Source organism: Bactrocera neohumeralis, chromosome 6 (assembly GCF_024586455.1).
Source record: "Bactrocera neohumeralis isolate Rockhampton chromosome 6, APGP_CSIRO_Bneo_wtdbg2-racon-allhic-juicebox.fasta_v2, whole genome shotgun sequence".
NCBI classification, from domain to species: domain Eukaryota; kingdom Metazoa; phylum Arthropoda; class Insecta; order Diptera; family Tephritidae; genus Bactrocera; species Bactrocera neohumeralis.
Genome location: NC_065923.1, coordinates 78,478,510 through 78,500,203, shown reverse-complemented (window position 1 = coordinate 78,500,203; position 21,694 = coordinate 78,478,510). Strand labels below are relative to the sequence as shown.

Here is a 21,694-nt window from a genome sequence, read left to right as displayed (position 1 = left end):
CTATTGCTGGGTTCTCTAAATACGTAATTTTGCTGATTAAAAATATTTTTGACTGTAGCAAGTTTATTGAAATTTCTTGAATTGAGTGTTCTTTTGTCACTCGCTCAGAAAAAAATTGTCAAAAACTAAGCATAACCTTAGGCGCTTTGTTTCAAATAAATGCATCGCTCAAATTTTCTACATTTTTTGAATAAATTTATCTCAGTTGCTTATTTTTTTGTCTCTTACTTATAAATAAGAGGCTGTTGTATAGTTTTATGCGAAATATTCTACACTGACTCGTTGTATAATTTCAGGCGAAATTTTTCATAGGTAGACAGGTTCGTAGTATTGTTTTAGGCGAAATGTTCTAGGCTGATTTATAGTATAGTTTTAGGCGAATTATACTAGACTGATTTAGGTCAATCCACACTTTTTGGCCCTAAGAAATGACTGAATGTAGTATAGTTTGTGGCGAAATATTTTGGACTGACTTAGGTCATTCCCAATTTTTGGTCACTGGCTGAGAAATGGAAGGATGTAATGTAGTTTAAAGCGAAATTTTCAAAACAGTCTCCTTTTCAGCGAAATATTCTAGACTGACTCGTAGTATAATTTTGGGCGAAATCTTCCAAACAAACACTCATCCACGCTTTCAAACTTTCCCGTGCACAATTCCGATATCTCAATATTTCAACTCATCAATTGCGTTCTTTATTTGTCTACCCATGAAATCACTGCTTCATCTTAATACGTAGGCAACCTGAGAAGCTTTCACTGCGCTAACCCGCTCACTTACACTCGTAATTACAACGCACACACACAAAAAGTCTTAATTGCGCGCCAACAAATCCAAGGCTGTGTACGCCCGCTCCATTATTGTTTGCATTTTCCAAAATTAATACTCAAACAAAACTCTTGACAGTAATTAACGGAAAATAAATAACTTATATAATGGCAGCTCTCATAATTATTATTATTATTGCGAAAATCAACTAACTAAGCAGCAAAACGAAATCCCGCTGTTTTCGTGATTTTTGCTTTTTTGGTTTATTTTTGTAAGAATAAAACCTTGCTCGAAATTGCCTCGCCGAATGTCCTTCAAAGTGCGCACTAATACTTCAGAAATGAGCACTTGCGAAAGGATTACAACTTTTCAGTGCTAAACAAGCAAATGAGTAATTATTAACAATGCCAAGGGGGCGGAGTGCTGTTGGAAGGTTGCGAAAGGAAAAGTGAATTTGCAGCAAAAGTAGCGTCGGCGTAGTGCTGGGTAGTAATGAAAGATGAGGTAGAGTGTAAGATAAGGTGGAATTATGGAAGGAAAATGGCGTTTGCTTTAAGAGTCGGCTTGAGAAAGTGATTTAAGCGCTTAAGTGTTGGGATTTCCATTGTGGTGTAAAGAGTAGGTGGCATACTTGTAATGAAAACGAAATTTTTAAAATTTCAGTTCTTAGGTGACTGCCGCGCTTCGATTAGATGTGAGTTGGAAGTCCCAATTTGACTTCAGGGTTGGTTGTCAGCTGCTTCTATATAAGAAATGCAGAAACCGTGCGTGGCAAGTAATTAGATAACTCCCGCGCCTCGATGTGACGTGAATTGGAAGTCACAAGGTGACGTCAGGGGAAGCTGACTGCCAGCGATGTGATTTGGTTTGGGAGTAACAATGTGACTTCAGGACTTCAGGCTGCCAGCTGGCTCTAGATAAGTAAAGCGGGCACCGTGCTTGGCCAGCGTTAAGATTACTCTCGCGCCTTGGTGTGACGTGAATTGGAAGTCACAAGGTGACTTCTGGAAAAGCTTGGTTGTTGCCTTGGCTAAATGTAAACAAAAAGCTCAAATGTAAACAAATTTTCAGTGGGTCAATGACCCCACATCAGCCAAATGATCAGTGACTTTGTAAAATGTACACAATGAGCTCATTGAACCCAGAAAATGTAGGCAGAAGGGTCAGTTCTCTCAAATGTAAACAGAGGTTGTTGGTTTTGCTAAGTGTATACAAAGCTTGTTGCCTTGCCTAAATGTAAACCAAGGTTGTGGACTTGGCTGAATGTAAACAGGGTTTTTTTGGTTAATATGACAGCTGTCAAATGAAATATTTTTTCCCCTTGGATGTGCTAAAACTTCTAAAAGCAAATATCGTTTTCCAAATTTTTCAAATTATCTACATAAAATGTGTCAGATCCACTTCACTGGCAAGAAATTATAAAAATAAATATTTATCGTTTTCTTGAAAGTGTTAAACGCTGATGACGTGGCATAACGTTAACAGTTATAAAGCGATGTTTTTATAGCTTACAACGCCTAAACGTTATGTGTTTTATGCGCAAATATGGCAGTAAGCGTCAAAAGCATTTGTGGCTTTATGAATTTTTCGTATCGCCTTCAAGGTTCGCTGAACTCATTGAAGCGTGACAAAATTTGGGCAGACACTTTGGTGCTTATAAGCGTTTATTGTAAATAGATATGAATGTACCTATTTGTTAGTACACGTGGGTGCGAAAAATCAAACAATCAGGGTAAAACATATTAAAAAGTAGCATTATTGTTCTAATAATAATTATTTTCAAAGCATTTTCATGCAAAATATGTTTATTTTTTATTTTTGTAATAGTAATATTAAAGACTTGTAAGAAACCTATCACCTCTTAATAATTTTTGCAAAAAGTAATAAAAATATTATTTTTTATCTTGCAGCTCGCCAGTCGTCCAAGCGATTCAAAAACTGGTCTTATCCACAACTTTAAGGTAAGTTTGGGCAATATTTTCTATTCAATTTTTATGTAATTAAGACTTCAGTAGTCCTATGGGGAGAATAATATGACAATTTTACTGATAGATAACTACAGTTATCTAAAAGAAAAGGTTTTAAAATATCTGTTTACTTCTCATCTAGACCTCGACAATTACACCTTGAGTCGATTTAGCAATATCCATCTGCCTAACCGCTTATATATATAAGAATTAGTCTCGCAGTTTCCAAATTATCGTTTTGAAATTTTGCTCCCGCTTTTTTCTCACCAAAAAGCCGCACATTTGTCGGAATGGTTGATATCGGACCTCTATAGCATATAGCTGACATACAAAGTGATCGCTCAAAATTAAATCCTTGTATGGAAAACTTTTTTATTTGACATGATATATTCATGAAATTTCGCACAAATCATTCCCCAAGCCGGCGCTACGAAATTCTGGGAAAATATTTAAATCGAATCACTATAGCATATAGCTGCCAAACAAACTAATCGACTTAAATCAAGTCCTTGTATGGAAAACTTTTTTATTTGACAAGATAACTTCACGAAATTTGGAATAGACGATTTTCCAAGGAATTGCTATAACATCCATAAAAATTGCTCAGTTCGGATGACTATAGCGTATAGTTGCCATACAATATGTAGATTGAAATCAAGTCCTTGTATGGAAACTTCTTTATTTGACAAGGTATTTTCACGAAATTAAGCATGGCTTATTGTTGAACTCAATAATGCTATCTCCGAGGAAATTGTTCAGATCGAACCGCAATAGCATATACCTATCATACAAACTGACCGATCAAAATCAAGTGCTTGAAAGGAAAACTCTTTTATTTGACCAGTTAGCTGCACGAAATTTGATACCGATTATTGACTTAGTCAAGCCTACAAGCTCCGAAAATTTTGTTGCGATCGGACTACTATAGCATGAAGCTGCCCTACAAACTGAGCAGTCAAAATCAATGAAAATATTATTTTCTAGCAGAATTTAACGATTTGTTCGCTTGATTTAACTTGAACTTAGTTTTCTAGTCCAACTCAAAAGCTACTCAGCCCACCCTCGTACATTCAGGCCTTTGTGTGCCTTCTTGTACTAGGCGTACCATGACTTGTCATTATCGGCTGAGTTAATTGTGCGCAACAGCCAGCAGACGCCATTTAAAGCGGTTAAAACTTTTACGCACAGACAATTTCTTAAATCTCGAAGTAAGGGCTCCTAACGCCCACATTACTTTTTGTTTAGTTGCTACTTTTGTCATTCTGCGCAGTCGGGTTTGGGGTTTATAAACGGTTTATGTTGTTTAAACTTCAAAATCCATTCTTTCGCATCACACATGCACATCTAGTGGCAGCAATACTAGATTTGTGGCATGTGGTTTACTACTCAAGCGCTCCAGCGTTCATCCCTACTCAAATGCGTGTGTGTATATGCCGCGCTGTTGCCGTTTGTCAATTGTGATAACAATATTTTTGGCATTAGCGCTAAGCTTTGAAGCTTAATCCTTTGTTTTTGCTTTGTGCTGCAAGTTTGTTGTCATGAAAACGGGGAGCATTTGGTATTTTTCCAACTTCGCTTTAAGTGTGGTCGGCCACTAACTACCCAAAACAACCCAACCACGCCAGCAAAATAACAGATTTCTAGATTTGTCACTTTGCTCGTGCAACTTCCCGTTACTTTGTCTCTTTAACAGCATAAATCGCCGAACTTTTACCCCTTTGCCCATTATGCTTTCAACCACTTTTCGTCATTTAAGTCATAATTATGGTAAACATTTTGTAATAATTCATATTCGTCGCTTGGCAATGTCAACAGGACATCACGGCAAGCATAATAAAAATGCTCAAAAAATAAATATTATTTCTGTTACTATGCATACACAAACATTTGTATAAGTATGGGTGTGTGTGTTTGTGTGCCCAAATGCCTGTTCATGTGTGTTCCCATCAAATGTTTGCGGCGTTTTGTGTTCGTAAATGGAAATTTAATTGTTTGGAAAATGTTGCATTGTGTTGTGCTCATTGCTCATTACTCTCTGCCACATCGCTTTCATTTTGGCAGCTAATGTGTGCAATTATCGCAGCAGGTCATCAACATCACCAACACCGACGACGTCATCATTATTACTAAATTCATCAACATCATCGCTTTGTTGTTGTTAATACTGCTTGCTTGCTTGTCCTTACCCTGAGTGATTTGCAGCAGGATATACATGTATTATATACACATACATATATCTATATACTTATATATGTATTTTTAGTTTTTTAATAACACAGTCGAATTGAGTTTCGACAATAATTGCTGAATTGGAAACATTTTTTTGTGAGTTATAATAATAGAGGCACTTAAATTTTCAGTATGAAGCCTATAATTAACATATTTAGAAAATTGTTGGTGAGAAAAATTTTAGTTTGGTCCCATATACCCTCAACTTGATAAACAGTAAATGCAAAAAATGCAAAAGGAAAAGATGTAGGTGTACTTTTGCTAATATAAATAATATAAAACAGAAAAAAAAGATGGAAGTAAAGATAGATAACGCCGAAGAACAAAGCTTAAATTTATTAGACAAAACATCTAAAGCAATACTTTTCATATAAAGATCCTTTTCTATAATTTGCTTAAGAAGTTCGCCTTTCGAACCAGAATAAACAGCTGGGTAGATAACCTGTAGTCAAATTCGAGGACCCAATAGTCTTTTTTTTATGAAAAAGATTTGAAGAGCCTCTTGGGTAAAAAATATTACGAAAGTAACGAGGTTTTCAAAAGGGACGCTACAAAAGAAAACCGTTAAGGACAGTAAACGACAGGCATAGTACAAAATGTTTCCGTACCAGTGAGACAAATAAGTGCCCGTAGAACGAGAATATTGCTGCCGCTAGCGCATCAAATGAGGAAGACCCAAATCAGTCTCTCACACGTCGTTCTCGAGCGTTGGGCATCTTTGTGACGTCGTTGCGGCGAGTTTTGCGAAAAAATCTTGACCTAAATCCTTAAAAGATCAAATGGACACAGGGACTGATTCCGTATGACCACCAGAATCATCCTATGTTCACAAATTGGGCTGAGCAACAACTTGAAATTGATTCGGATTTTCATCGAAAAATCATCTTCAGCGAAGAGGCTCATTTTTGGCTGCATGGATGAATGTGAAATTGAGGTTTGAGTCAAAGTAATATCTCTTTTTCACTTATTGATTTTTGTTCAACTTCATAAACTTAGCCTCTTCATTACATATAAAGAGTTTATATTTTGGCTCAAGTCTTCATCGAGGTTTCGAATCCAATGTAAGCTTCATATTCAAGTATTTAAGCACTGTTCTACAAACCACCCACGAAAATTCTGTTTAAAAAAATTTCGGCCAGCTTCACTGTGTTCTCCCAGTTGAGCCATATAGCAAACACAGTCTGATCTAATTATACCTTAGTCAAAAATGAAATGACTTTTTTTCATCATACATAGAACTGTCGCCACCTGAGCATTTCCAAAATATACTTGAAATCAGATTTCATGGTCAACAAGCAACCCAAGATATGATAACACGAGCAGGGTCTTATTTAAACTCGGGTTTTCGAATATTTGAACAATTATTAAAAACCGAATTATTTGATAATCAGTGCGAGGATAAAGTTTCAGTGTTCTCTGCTGTTTACAGAATCTACTGAAACACTTTATAAAAAGTCGCTCAGCAGAAAAATTGCTGAAGTGTTATGAACCCGTTTCAGTATAAAGCAAATAGAGACTAATTGATTGAATGTTTTAAAGATATATGTATTTATGAAAACAGATAAATCTTCCTGGTGAATACTCTTTTCAGGGTCGTTTTTCAGGGCTACTATCGGGTAAACTGATAATGGTAAATTCAAAAAGACTTAAGGGTCGCGATAAGCTCAAAACAAGGTCTCTCTATTAATTCAGAAAAATAATCGCGCTGTATCGCGTCTGTAATTCTGAAAAAAAAACTGACGAAATTAAAGGAATTTCAAGACAAGCTCCCAAAACTGTGATATCTCTCTGCAATGATCGATGTTCGTATTAATTTACATACAAATTTAAACGGTTTTGGTATTTTTTTTTAAAAACGACCAAGAAAATAACGAGATGACTTATCATTGACTGTCGTCTTCATTACCCTTTGTCAGCCAGAGAGAAATAAAGGAGGGATAATTATAAAAGAAAAGGAGATCGGTAGGAAAATAGAGAGCAAGTGAGAGAAGGGGATGGGAACAGAGAAAATCCTAGAAAAAGAAGAAAGAAGGAGAGAATAAGCTCGACAAGCTGTCTCGCCAAATTCAGAAAGAAAAAACTCCTCGGAAATTGGAAAAATTCTCGTTAAATCAAGAAAACCGGCAAACTCAAAAATAACTAGCAAGCCTTAGGTGCTTCCTTGGCTTTATTCTTGCTAGCTGCAAGAGTATGAAATGTCCGGTTATACTCGGATGTTTGGAAGAAAGCTTTTATTTGCAGAAATAGATTAGAAAATTATCAATTTTAAATTTTGAGTTTTCCCCAAGTGAGTAAAAAAGTAGACTGCGTGTAATTTATTTTACTAATTTGGACAGCAACATTTGTGAGCTCGTAATCAATCATCTGAAATTTAATTTAATTTAAATTAAATGCACTATAGAAACCGAAGTCTCTCTTTGGACCTTTTGTATACAAAGCTGGTTTACCATGCTTGCTTCCACTGGTTGCTTCCACTGGCAAATACTGGTATTGGTATGCCATTAGGCACAGAAGCAAGAATCTTTCAATAAGTATGCAGTTCGCAAAGAAGATTTTTGCTTTTAATTTTGGTAATGCTCAGATGCCTCCTTATAGAATTTTTATTTCCATATATTCTTACATATTCGTATATACATATGTATATTATTCTTCTTATGTGTTCTCTCAGTATGTAAGTAAGTAAATCTAATTTATATATACTTGTATACTAATCTCTCTTATTTTCTGAAACAATTAAATTCATTTTCATTTTATATGCTCATATTTTACAACAAATAATACTTAAACGAATAGAACTCTAATTTCCAGCCCTTATGCATGTGCTTAACACTAATGCAAATTTGTCACCTCAGTCACTTCTATACAATTATGAACTCTTAATACTTTTTCTTAAGACGCTAGGATGCGTTCACCCTCTCACAAAAACTTCCCGCAGCCTTGCATTTACATAAATTCATTTACACTTTCAAAGCTCTTTTTAGCAGCTATGCGCTCTTACCTTCAACAATATTACACCTGCATATGAATGGTGCGCAAAGCGCTCGCATAAATCGCTTCCAAGCTCTCTTCAGCATCTATGCGCTCTTACTTCGAACAGTGTTACACCTGCATTCCAATGCTGCGCAATATGCTCGGTAACACGCGTCAAAGCTCTCTTCATCAGTTATGCGCTCTTACATTCAAGTGCGTTACACCTGCATATGAATGCTGCGCTAAGCGGACGCATACACCCACTCATCCCTTCCTATATGCGTTACTAAGTGTGCTCAGCAAAGATAGTATTAGCTGCGTGCTCACCATTGAGAAGTATGTGATTGAGAAATGGTAATGAGTGATGCTATGATTGTTTGCCTTGTTGTTGCAAATTTTTTAATGTTCGAAGTTGACCTTCAAAATATTATGCATATAATAATAGGTAATAAAGAGTTGTGCCGAAAGTTCTAGAATCGTGGAATGCGAAATTAAGGGGAAAATTCCAATTGAGGAATGCAATGTAACAGTAAAAATATTTAGTTACAAGTGGTAAGGAGAGTGGACACACGTAATTCTTGGCTGATGTCGCGAATATTTGTTAAAATCTGTGAAAAGTATTTGTTTAAATTGTCAAAATGTGTTTTTATTTAATTTGAAGTTAAAACCGTTAATAAATGCGAAAAGTAGTGTCGTGAAAGTCGTAATGCGTTAAATTCCTCGAAATTAGGAGTATATGGTGCAAATTCCTTAAGTGCGTGTTCGGGTTTGTTCGCGGGTGTGTATATGAGTGTATGTATGAATGAATGTGACAAGTGCGTAGGTATTTTATGCGGTTCTCGGTTCGCTTACGTCGCGTGTGTCGGGTGTTAAGTGCGTTAGTGTTCTTATAAAAAAAATAGCGCGTCGTGTAATATGTACATATGTATAGCCAAAGCAAGTTTAAAAAAGGTGAGTTTTTAAATAAATTATTTAATATATATATATATGTATATATATTATTTAAAATATATATATATGTATATATTTGTTCATAGAACATTTCTGTTCATGCATGTACATTAGAGTGGGTAAATTGTTTTATCAAAATAGAAAATTTTCTACGGGCATTCTGAAAAACTTCGCCTAAGTGACTATGGGTCTAAACCCAGCAATTTTTAGGGGGAATATTTCTTAGGGATTATAAAAATTCTCAGTTTTTGAGATGTTCGAAAGAAATTTTATAAAAAGGTGCATTTTACACTCTTGCAACATCTTGCTACAGAGTATAGATTAGATTTGTTCATTTAATCGATGTATGCATTACCTAAAACTAGTCCAGATAGCTATAGGATTATATGTACATACATATAAGTATGTATATATAAATGATCAGGATGACTGTCATTCCGTACGTCCGTCCGTGCAAGCTGTAACTTGAGTAAAAATTGAGATAGCTTGCCAAAAAAGTAACGAGTTCGTAGATGGGCCTTATCGGACCACTGTTAAGCCCATAAAATGAGATTTACCGAAAAAGTGTAAAGCATCGTAACTAAGCACTAAATTATGATATAAAATATTAATTTGCACAGGGAATCGGAGTAGCAAGGGACAGATGAGGTCAAGTAATTTTGAAATAGTGGGCGTTGCTCCGCCATCTAATTAGTTTAATGTAAAAATCTCCTAAACCATTGAAGCTACAACAACTAAATTCGTCTAGCGTAAATATACGAATATATACCGATAGTGCGAAACGTTATGATAAAATGCCAGAGATATACAATTTTACACTCGAGATGGTATGAGAAGGCTTTGCGGGCGTCGGGGAGATTACATTTGATTCTTCCAAATCCAACCAAATTAATGTATGGACTCAGTGTTTATAGTTGACTTTTATCGAAAATATCTTACAATGTGACATATATATATATATATAGTGCACGACAACTTCAGTTTACTGTCAGTCCTCTCAGTTGCAATCCACGTGATCATATAAAGTAAGGATCAAATCTATTTTATATGTTTCTTTGGTACTAGAATACATCTCCTCCCACTAGAATCCTATATCTCAAGCTTAAGCACACAAGCAAACTACACAAACTCTTGCAAATATTTATATGCGTTTGACATATTTTTATATCACGTTCCACGCTACTATGTGTAGCTGTGTGCGCGTTTGCATGTATACGTGAGTGATTTGTATGCACATTTCGCCATTTGCACAAACAAAAAATCCAATTAAGATTTCCATTTTATTCTTGATGTTTTCACTGTCAGATTTCTTACTCACTCAATTTTTGCCGAGTTTTTTCTCCTTTCATCCATTTTTCGCAGAACTATTTTGCGCTCACTTGTTAGTCGTGTACTCCACTTAGTTTTTGGTATTATTTTCCGGTTATTTCCTTCGCTCCGAATTTCATTTTTATTATTTCTCGTGTGTGTGTGTTTTTGTTTTTATTTTTGCTTGTTGTTTTTGTGTTTTGTTTATCGTGCGCTGCTTGGTGCTCTCGGTAAGTTGACACTCAACTTATTTGGACACTCAACTGTACAAGCAAGCAATTTCAGCAGGAGACGTTTGCAGATGTATGTGTGTGCGAGTGTGTTACAGGCAGCACTAGCTCTATGCTCACACATGCATACAGCACTTTTAGTGGATATGTGATACTCAAGTGCAAATATACATTAATATTTGTACATATGAAACTGTGACAACAACAACAATAACAACTACAGCATTAATAATTGGAATAACAAGCGTCAAGCAATTGCTGCCAAAGTAGTGGAAAAGAGAAATCTTTGCCGGAGTTAGCAAGCATGGAGCAAAGCAAACATATGTACACACTCAGGCACACACACGCACGTAAAGGAGCATAAACAAAAGCGAAAGTGTGTAAAGAAAGTTAGAGCAAATTATAAAGTATACGGGTGTACGTATGTATATATATTTCTATTGCCACAACCACACACATATTAAGAAAAATGCAGTGCTGAAAGTACATGTGTATGTGTGTGTACATATGTATATCGAGTGTGCTCTGAAATTCGATATTTGTAACGAACGCTCAGCAGTTCAGCTCAAAAACGAAATAAAATTGATCAGCAATTACAGATGAGACTCAGCTATCGATAACAGAAAACGCTTGAGAGCTTTGTTGTATGTAATAATTGTGCTATAATTAGTTTCAAGCTACAAATTTTGTCAGCTTTCGAGCACTAGTAGGTGTTGTAAAGTACATTTTATATCTGTTAGGAATGCCGAAAAATAATTGAAATTTTACAGAAACTAAATTCGATTTGACTGACGTCACTATAGATAACAGAAACATTTTCGGGGTCCCGTATTTACAATTTTTAACGCGGAAATACTTTTTGATCACAATTCAAATGAAATTATTATAAAAAAATTAAAATACTTAAGTCCCGAAACTTTTTCACTTTTCGTTTGAAAGCTTGAAAAAAAAAAAAAACGGGATTGCATCGGTTCTTTATTTGAAACGTTAGATTGGTTCGAAAATAAAATTTTAGAAATTCTCAAATATCTTCCTTCATTGCAATTGAATTGAATATACATACATCACGATTGTTAACAAAAAAATCGGCATCCCGAAAATAAATACATTTTTTAATCCCGAAACTTTTTCGTTATCCCGAAAGTATATCTTTTAAAATAAGGAAATATTTTCTTTTAATGCTACTAAATTCTATTTACATCATGTATAATATTTTTAACCTCTAAAATTTTTCGGGACCGCAAATATATGTATATACATATATACGTATTTTTTGAAACACGGAGTTTTTCGTTGTAATTGGGTTCATTTTTCATCACGATACAAATACAAATTTTGGGATCCTGTATGTAAAATTTTTGAAGTACTTACATACTTTCATGGCAATTGTATTTGATTGCCGTTTTTATGAGTATCGAAAAATTTAGGGGATCGCAATTTTAAAACCCCGAAGTTTTTCGGGATCCCGATTATAAAAAATTTAATAATTTGAATAATTTTTATTCATTGCAATTAAATTCAATTTGTAACACTATAGGTAACAAAAAAAATTTCGGGATCCCGTATACAAAAATTTTAAAATACTAAAACATTTTCTGTCGTAGCTATTGAAAACAATTGGCATTAGGTCGATAAATATCCTAAAAAAAGTTCGAGATCCAGAATTTAAATGTTGAGGCCCAGTTTTTTTTCGGGATCCCGCACCTAAATATTTTAGTACAGAAAAAATTTTCAACATACATATGTGTTGTTCAATAAAATTGATTTATGATGAAATAAATTAGAGATCAAGTCAAGCCTCAAACTTAGTGATTTAATTGACCCTGATGATCGATTCAACAAAGAATTTACATTTACTTGTCAACAGGGGCTTGGTGGGCTTAAAGATGTGATATTGAAGTATCTTTACTAATCGAACAAAGTAAATACCCTATCAGCCGAATTTAAAATTTCGAAAATCATTAACATCAATCAAACAAAATTCTCTATTATTAGATCACAAAGCATGCGCTTTATCAACCATAAAAATCATAAATTTTAATAGAGTTCAATGAGCACTGAAATATGCGATTTTAAACTAATTTATTTTTCACTAAACCACATTTCCATTCATTGATTTTTTGGTTTAAGAATATACATACATAACCTATAAAACGCTGATTTTCGTACACTTTGAAGTTCCGCAATTGAAATTTAAAGAATTTTTCGCGCTGATTGATATTAATAATGCTCGAGCGGCGCAATTAAATTTTAATGATGTCTGTGACAACTTCAAAAATCTCAAAAATCACAGAAATACGCAATAAATAATAATGGTGGCAGAATGACACAGCAAATGAAAGTGAGAGAGTGAGTGAAGTCGAGTAGTGGGAAGCTTAGAAGGAATGCCACTGCATTATGTGAGGAATTAGGAGTAAAAAGTAGATGGAAATGGTTTTTAAAAAAAGAACCATTCGACTATTTGTTTTAAGCATTTGTATATAAAAAATTGTGTACGCGTGCGTGTGTGTGAAAGAGCGTCTTACGCAGTATTTGTGTTCAGTGAAAAATAATAAATCATTTCTTTTACCAAAATTCATCAACGAGGCCGGATTTCAGGCTGCCTAAAAGTCTGTCTGTCTGTCTGCCGCGCTCATGGGCGCTTGTTCTACTTGTTTTGCCGCTCGTGAGGTTGATTATTTGATACGCAGCTATGCTTGGCGCACCCTTTCGCCAGCTCGTCAGCCGAAGAGCGCTTGCAGGCGACCTTTCACCCGAAAAAAGGTCACACGCAGCAAATTGAACCGCAATTTTTCTGCGAACACTTAGCTATACCAACTTGCGCCTGTGTGTATGCTAGATAGACATACACATACATACATATACATATGTATGTATGTGTTATGGGTGTGCGTAGGCTGTAATCTGAGCTGTATATGACGGCGCGAAATTGTCGCTTTGCTACACATTTACAACAACAAACATACATCAGCAACAACAAAAGTGTAAATCTGCTATACAATTACATATATTTTTTATGGTTTGCTGCAAATTATTTATTTTATTTTATTTTTATTTTTTCTTCTTTTTCGCTTTAATTTTTCATTTTTTCTCATTGTTGCGTGAAAAATATCAAAATAATAAATTTTTCCACGCACGCATTGCTATTGTTTGTACATTGAAAAATTATATGTTGTCATTGGCAGCGACAGCCGCAGCGGCGTACATACGGCAGCGGCAGAAAAGGTTGCCGCACATTGTGTCACCAGCAGACAGCGCGCAGAAAAACAAAGCGCCAGCAACCACAACAAAATCGAAAAAACATAAATTATAGAAGAAAAATGGAAAATTAAGCGAAAATCATCATGAAATTAATATCGCAAAAACCGGTTTGATTGCGCGCGTTCTTGATTGATGTGAATGACGAATGTGTGAATGTGTTGAAAAATGCACGTATCGCCGTACCGCGCTCATCAGCACAGCCCTAACGCCCTTCCGGCGCATTTCACACGCGCAGACGCTTAAATTCATGTGCACATTTGCGTTGGGCGCACTTAAATACAATGCAATTGAATTTTCTGCTGCTCAAATGTCAATGCAATGAATCACAACACATCAGCGGCTTGATTGGTGTATGCCTTTCAGTGTAATGCTGCAGCACAGTTGACATTTTAAGTGCGCAACAAAAGCTTTAAATACTCATTTATATTAATTAATGAATGGGAAAATGCATCTTTTCTCTTCGCTACTTTGCATAATAAACCAAAAAAAATTGAGAATAATTACCAATGCCTATGCGTTTGTGTTGAAAATAATTTACACATAATGCCCGGCATGATAGGCATGTACTGGAAGGCAGCAATTTTACTAAACGCTTGAAGCAAAAGCTACTGATTTTTGAGACCAAATTCTTTCTCCCTCTCTCTTTATTTCTAAATATATATCTTTTTCTTGGTTTAGACTCCAGCTTGTAGTACCGTCCAAATAGTCATCATAACAGCATTAAATCGCCTCCATACGAAGCTTTTTTAGGGATCTTCTCACAAGAAACCCTTTTTATATGAGACACATAAAGTATATAAAATATATTTTAACATATACATATAGTAAAATTGAACTGTAATAAAAAGTTCTAGGCATAATCTGAGAAGAGAAATATAATGGAGTCATTAGGGAAGAAACAATATGTTTTAAGATAAAGTAGATGTTTCGAAACATCAGTACTTGGAGGTCACACACAAATATTCTTCCGGTCTTGCGAACTACGTCATAAAATAATAAATCAACAGGTGTCCGTATTGAAAAATGTTGAGGACTTTCTATTCTAAGCATGGAGATCAAACGCAAACATAACATTTATCTGCAGGTGCTACTTTGGCATCAGTAGGAAATTAAGAAGCAGATCCCTGGACGAAGAAAAATAAATAACTACTATACTGATCCATTATAGGGAGCAGAAACATGAACGATGACAGACTGTGATGAGAAAGCAATTGGAGCATTTGAGAGAAGTGTTCTCAGCACAATCTTTGAAGTGTTTCTCGTGAGCGATGAATATCGAATCGAAAAAGAGCTCTATGGCGACATGGATATAGTTAAGCAAAAAAAAAATCATCGAACGCGCTGGTTAGACCATGCACTTCGCATGGAAAATAATGCTCCACCGAAAAGCTTCTTCGACTAGAGACAGGGTGGGTAACTGGGCGCTCACGTATCCAATGGAAGGACCAAGTGTATTGCGACTTGGCTTAACTTGGGACATACAACTGGCGAGACATCGCAAAGAATAAAGGTAACTAGGGAAGTTTTGTGAAAAAAATCAAAATGTTTATTAAACTAAAATATATTTTCTATACAACGAACTGCGATCTTTGAAAAATATCAAAAATTAAGAAAATGTCATAATTTTGAAAAAAAAATATTCTTTATTCCTTTAAATGTTTCTAATTAAAAAATTTGTTGTTTTCAAATAGAAAGAGAGAGAGGAGGAAAAGTATAGCCTTAGACATTTTTTACCATACAAACTGAACGATCGAAATCAAGTAATTGTCTGGAAAACATTATCAGTTGATCAGATATCTTCATGAAATTTGGCATGGATCATTACCTGAGATAATAAGGCAATCTCTGAAGAAATTGTTCAGATCGGATCAGTTTAACGTATAGATGCCATACAAATTGGCCAAACAAAATCAACTGCTTGTAGGGAAAACTCTTTAATTTGGGCAGATATTTTTACTAAGTTTTGCTTGGGTTATCATTTTTAGGCAGTAGTGCAATGACAGAGAAAATTGTTCAGTTCCGACGACTATTGCTTATAGCTGCCGTACAAATTGCACGTTCGGAACCAAGTTCTTGTATGAAAAACTTTTTCATTTGACTAGCAAACTTCACAAAATTTGGCCCGGAATATTGCCCAAGTCAACACTACAATTTACGAGTATATTGTTCAAAACGGACTACTATAGCATATAGCTGTCAAATAAACTAATCGCTCGAAATCAGCATAAAGACCATTTTATACTATTTGATGATATGAAGAAAGCATTTCTGAAAGGTATTCGAGCTTTTTACTTGCAAAATAGTGATATATAGTATACTGTTTACATGTAGTATTATAAGTAGTGGAAATTAACATTTATGTAAATTATTTACAATATACATGCATAATACTAAGCACGAGACAACATCTAATGCGCTCACGCATTGCACTCAAGCTTTGGAAGTATTCTAGTATATCAGATTGTCAAATTAAAATCTTTCTAAAGTTGTAACCAAATTTGCCTTCACAAAACATTTAATTTTTATGGCTTTAGTTAGGTATAGAATTTTAATTTCAATATTTTTTTAACGAAATAAATTCAATTCATAACACTTCAAGCATAACAAACTGCTTGCCACACACACACACGCATGCATTCAATTGTTTTACTATTACTTAGTTGGTGGTGTGGCTGTGTGCGTTTATATGGTTAGATGATGATGAGAGCTAATGATAGCGTCGTGTGGAGGAATATTTTTATATATACGTGTTTGTGTGTGTATGCGAGCCCTTATAGATGTATTTCTTGTGCTGCATTTAGCCCAGCCATCGAATCGATTGTTAATTCAACCAAATTCACTACAATTATTAGCACCAATGCATGGACGCAATGCGTACGAGCACGGTGTAGTGCTGCTGGTGGTGGAAACGCATAAATTTTCGCTACGCTCCACATGCAAACAATACAAATTAGCCACACAGCCGCAGCGGGTCACTACAGCAAGCAGCAAGAACAGGACCCACACAAGCGCGGCTTCGGACAATAAAATTTATGCCGTACTTACAAAGCGGTCGAAGCAAACAAATTAAATACATATGTATATACATTTTCACATCAGTTGAAGGTAGAAGGACGGCGCTGTGCGTGGATCTACATCAACTGCGCTATTGACGCTGCAGCTTCTGTAGCTTCACCAGATCCTTTGTCAAATTGGCGCTGTATGCTTTTAGAAGCGTGTTCTGTGTTTGTATGTATGTGTATGCTTGCTGAAATGCGATACACATTAAATAATGCGCGTTGATATGCGCCAAGCAATAACAATAACAATAACAATAGCATTAGGTATCTGCTATTGAGGGAGCAAGCGTTGGTCGAAGCTGTGGAGGAGCGTTAAGTGCGGCTATCTAGCGCCAATTCAACATGCATACATACATACATACATATATACATGTACAATGATACAAAATCTACAGACATACACACAAACACATGTACAAATGTCTCGCATCGACGCATTTGCGGTCGTACGGTGGCACTATCCTTTGGCCGCCAACACAGCCGCATTATGTGAACCCCAGCGGGTCCGCAATGACGACAACAGCGCATCCATTGCCCTAACTACAAGTACGCGTACATAGTACCTGTCAGCATTTGGCATTGATGGTGGTCTATGCGGCGCAAATGAAACTGAAATTTCTCACACATCAGCAGCGAGGCCGCCACGACGCTGACGCACAGGTATCACCACACACAAACCGAAAATTCAACGCCTACTCGGCCGCAATGGTATACACCGTTGAGTTTTTGGCACACACACACACTCACACACACAGACGCAACGCATTGTTGCTGACTGACAGCCGAGCACAGTTGGAATTCGTAATGAGTTAAAAACTAATCTACCATGACTGTGAATTCGATTCAACTTGAAGCGTCAGTATTGATCGGCCAATGCGCCTAGTACGCATCCATCTAGTTAGTTATAACTGTGTGTGTGCGTGCTTAGGTAGGTGTGCCGGCAAATCCTTTGGTATTTGGCTACGGTTTGCCGCCTGACTTTTTGCTGACGGCGCCCATCTGTTACTGACCGCAGATATTACAAACAAGCAAGATACCGGTAAATACACCTACACAAACACACATAAACTTACAGACAAAAATGTATACAGACATGTAGTAGGTGTTGTGGCTAAAAATCAGCAACTACTTGAAACGGTTGCAAACCGCAAACGCAATACAAGAATTGCTGTTGATAAGGGTTCCCATAAGGTTATCAACAACGCGCCTGAGTGTGGTCCTTTTGTGCCAAAAAACCGTGCACGCATTGAAAGGAGGCGTTAACAAATGCGCAAAAGGTGCAATTAGCAGGCAATTAGTATGCGTACGCTTGCAGTGCCGGCTGTGATGGAGGTCAGCTTGATTTTTGGTTTGCGATAAAATTAAATAAACCTTGACTCGAAATGCCGGAAGGAATATTTGCCAGGTTAGGTAATGACAATCCTTACATTTCGACACCCCCGAAAATGTTGAATCCAGTCTTTTCTGGCGAGAGGATGTAGCTTGGTAAGGAGCTGATATAGAGCAGAATTAAAGATTCGTCCTTGTCTGCTTAATCCGGCATTCAAGTATCCTCGAAATTTCTAGGGATCCTACAGCAGCCGAAGTATAGAAATAAAGCCACTTGGGGTCTAAAGAGGTCTTTAGAAACTCGTTTATGCCTAAGTTAGGTGGGAAGTAAAGATTTCTAATGGAACTTATAACCGTAAGGGATTTCTAACTGGATAACTATCACTTTTGTAATGACATTGTTATCAAGGTTTTCAAAGACATGTTTCCTTGCACTATGAAAAGTTTGGACGGGTATAAGGCAAGTTCAGCTCCTCAGTACTTATGATATCCAGATAATTGCATCTAAAAACCTTTGGTGTTCGGACCAATACAATTTTTCATGACAGAACTTCAAGCAAATCTATGCACCTAATTGGTTCCTTAGTCTGTCCAATAGCATTGAATCCTTTCTAAAGCTCTAAAATTAAGTGCGGATTTTTTGTTGACGTTAGTGGAGTAAGACCTTCGCTCTAACAATAGTTCATTCAGAGCTGAGGTGTTTTCACCTATTCGGACGACATGACCTAGCCAGCGGAGGCGCTGCCTTCTAATTCGCTGAACTATGCCAATGTCGTCGTATGTCTCTACAGCTCATCATTCCTTTAACTGCGGTATTCGCCTCCGGGTCAGTTCCGGGTCAGTTCCGGTTACGCAGACTCGACTGTTGTGGGAACGGGTCATTGGTCTCTGACGTTTGTGGAAGTGGTGTTAGTGTTAATGCTGGTTCTAAGATAGACGAAATTATCTACGACTTCGAAGTTGTGACTACAACAGTGACTTGGGAGCCAAGTCACGACTGCCACGACTGTTTGTTTGATAACAGGAGATATTTCGTCTTGTCTTCGTTCACTTCCAGACCCATTTGCTTCGCTTCTTTGTCGCGCTTCGAAACCAGGATATACTTTGTTGAACGCTCGGCCTCAGTTTACCCTATCTCATTTCAATTGTGCCATGCAGCCTTTAATGCACAGTTATGATTTAAGCCATTTTTTTTTTCTTTGAAGACACTTTCTTAACTTTCGTAATCTTAAATTTTGGATTTTAAGCTTTCAGGATATGTTCTCCTTTTTGGATTGCTAGACATAGAGCCTCAAAATTCATTTTTAATGTACAAATTTTCCAATTTTTGTGGCTCTTTGAGTCAGTAGGCGATCGTTTGAGTCATTTAAGCTGAGCAGAAGTAGATTCACTACTTTTCATAATAAGAAAACGCTACGATTTATATTATAAGATCTGTCTGTTTATAGTTTTGGATATTTTGTGTGAGACCAAAGATACTTTAGTCTGCTATTTATGGAACTTCGTAAGGAATATAATACTTACACATATGCCAGATTTTTTCTGTACTAGGCAATATATAATATATACAGTATGCAAATATGGGAGCAACTTGCTAGCACTAAAAAAGTTAAACACACGCGCTTCTCATAATCGCTGCATAATTTATTTAGGCGCTCAGTTATTACGCGCAGCACGCAGGATACGCCGCTAGTGCTTGGTAAACTTATTACGCCCGATAATATCTAATTGCACTTAGGTTGGGATAATAGGATAGGCAGCAGTAAGGCAAACACCTTGAAGCGAACGCAATTAATGCCATAACCGTTTGGAGCACCATCAGCGCCACCAGCACCGTTACGTACCGCCAATAGTGAAAGTAAAATGCAAAGTGTCTGACAGATCGCCATATCAGCATAAAGTAAACGACACGTTTTTATGAACATGCAACACACCACGCCTGTACAGCCTATCAAAGTGATACCTAACGGCCGCGCAGCCGTGCGTGTGTATGCGCACTGCTTTAATGCAACGCTTGCAACAACAACCACACACGCGAACAGAACAGACAGACAGAGAAGGCAGTTAAGTATGCCGCTAACGGCGCTGACATCGCTGACACGTTAATTGCCGCTTGATGGATTGCCAAACGTTGCGTTGAAATATTTAATATCTTGCAACCCTGTCATCGGTGTCGCCACTTCGTGTGCTCTTTTGTATGCTTCCGGCATTTTAGCGTTTTACTTGATGAAGGCAAATGAAAGGAAAAGCGCAGCAAAAAGAAATATGCTGCAGAAAAATGAGTAAAATAGCGTTAGTGGAAAGGGATGAGGGAGCGCGGCAAAAAATTGATAGGAAAAGTGCGTGCAATGCGGGCAGCTGTTCTAACGCAGTCGGTTAAATACTTCCGGCGCGGGGGAGCTGCGCATCGGTAAGTTATTACCTTAATGCAAATGACTCTGAGCGCGTAAATGAATGCCGGCCCTGTCGGAAAGGGTATACACATTGGCTAGTTCTTATGAATGAAAAAGGGAAGCAAGGAAGCCCAGATCTCGGAGTTCGAAACCTCGCTCTTGTTCTTATCAATGACTGATAGCTTACTCAGAATTCCGTACTTACGTCAAACAGAAAACAAAGAAATATGGATCTCGTTCTTATGTCTAAAAGTCTAAAAGAGAAGGAAACAAAGTTCTCGATAGTCAAAACCTCTTTTTTGTTCTTGTCAACATCGAAGTTCAGGTCAACGAGTGGTCCTTTAGAACTCTGTTCCTAGGTCTAAAAAAGAAGGTGGCAAAGTTCTTGTCACCCTGGAAGTGTTAATGAGTGACAGAAAATATGCCAAACGATTTCCTACCGGTTACATTTACCAGGCAGAGCTGTATGAATGTGCATAAAAAACGGAGCTTGACACCAATTTTCTTCCCGTGCCGTATGTGACACGCATACCGGAAACGGTAATCATGCGGAAATTACGCCGAGCCAACTTAAGTACGATTTTTTACGAAAATACGAAAATATTATGAAGGCGCACACATACACATTTGCATGTATTTTCGTCTCAAACGTTATGCTTCAACGACTTACGCACCTTACCACACCGCAGCAACGCCCATAATGTCAACGCAACAATTGCATTTGCAACACTGGCACGCAGGACATTATGAGAAATTCATCAAATGTCATTCGTGTCATTTTATTATGCTAACTAAGTCAAAAGTGACTGGAGAAAAATAAAAATACCAACAACAAAGAACAACGGAAAAATAAGCCAAATTAAAAATTGTGGTCGCGTGAGGGCAAAGTGAAAGTGAAAATGTGTTTTTGTGGAAATGGGCGTGTGGAAAATGACTTATAAAAAATATTATTATTGTGTTTATTATTATGCACTTACTAAAATATGGTACGACACACACACACAGCACAGATTAACGTAGACATGCAGGACAATTTAATTAATGCAATGCTTGAAGAGAAAACAGGGTTGATTCGATAGGGGAGACGTATGTATTTATGTATGCGCTTAACTTAAAACAAAAATATGTCATTCTTTACATGTCATTTTACACTAATGTCAAAAATCATAATCTGGATTGATGAAAGAGCCAAGTTCGGTAGTTACTGTCTACCCACACCACCTGAAATGTA

At 36.7% G+C, this 21,694-nt stretch overlaps 1 long non-coding RNA gene across 3 annotated transcripts in view; it reads left to right on the top strand.

Moving 5' to 3' along the window:
- LOC126763522 (uncharacterized) overlaps positions 1-21,694 on the top strand; it is a 331,668-nt gene that overhangs the window by 82,703 nt on the left and 227,271 nt on the right. For all 3 annotated transcript variants that reach the window (XR_007667626.1, XR_007667624.1, XR_007667625.1), the window contains one exon: positions 2,677-2,727. This is a non-coding gene — a long non-coding RNA (uncharacterized LOC126763522). The remainder of the gene's footprint in view (positions 1-2,676; positions 2,728-21,694) is intronic.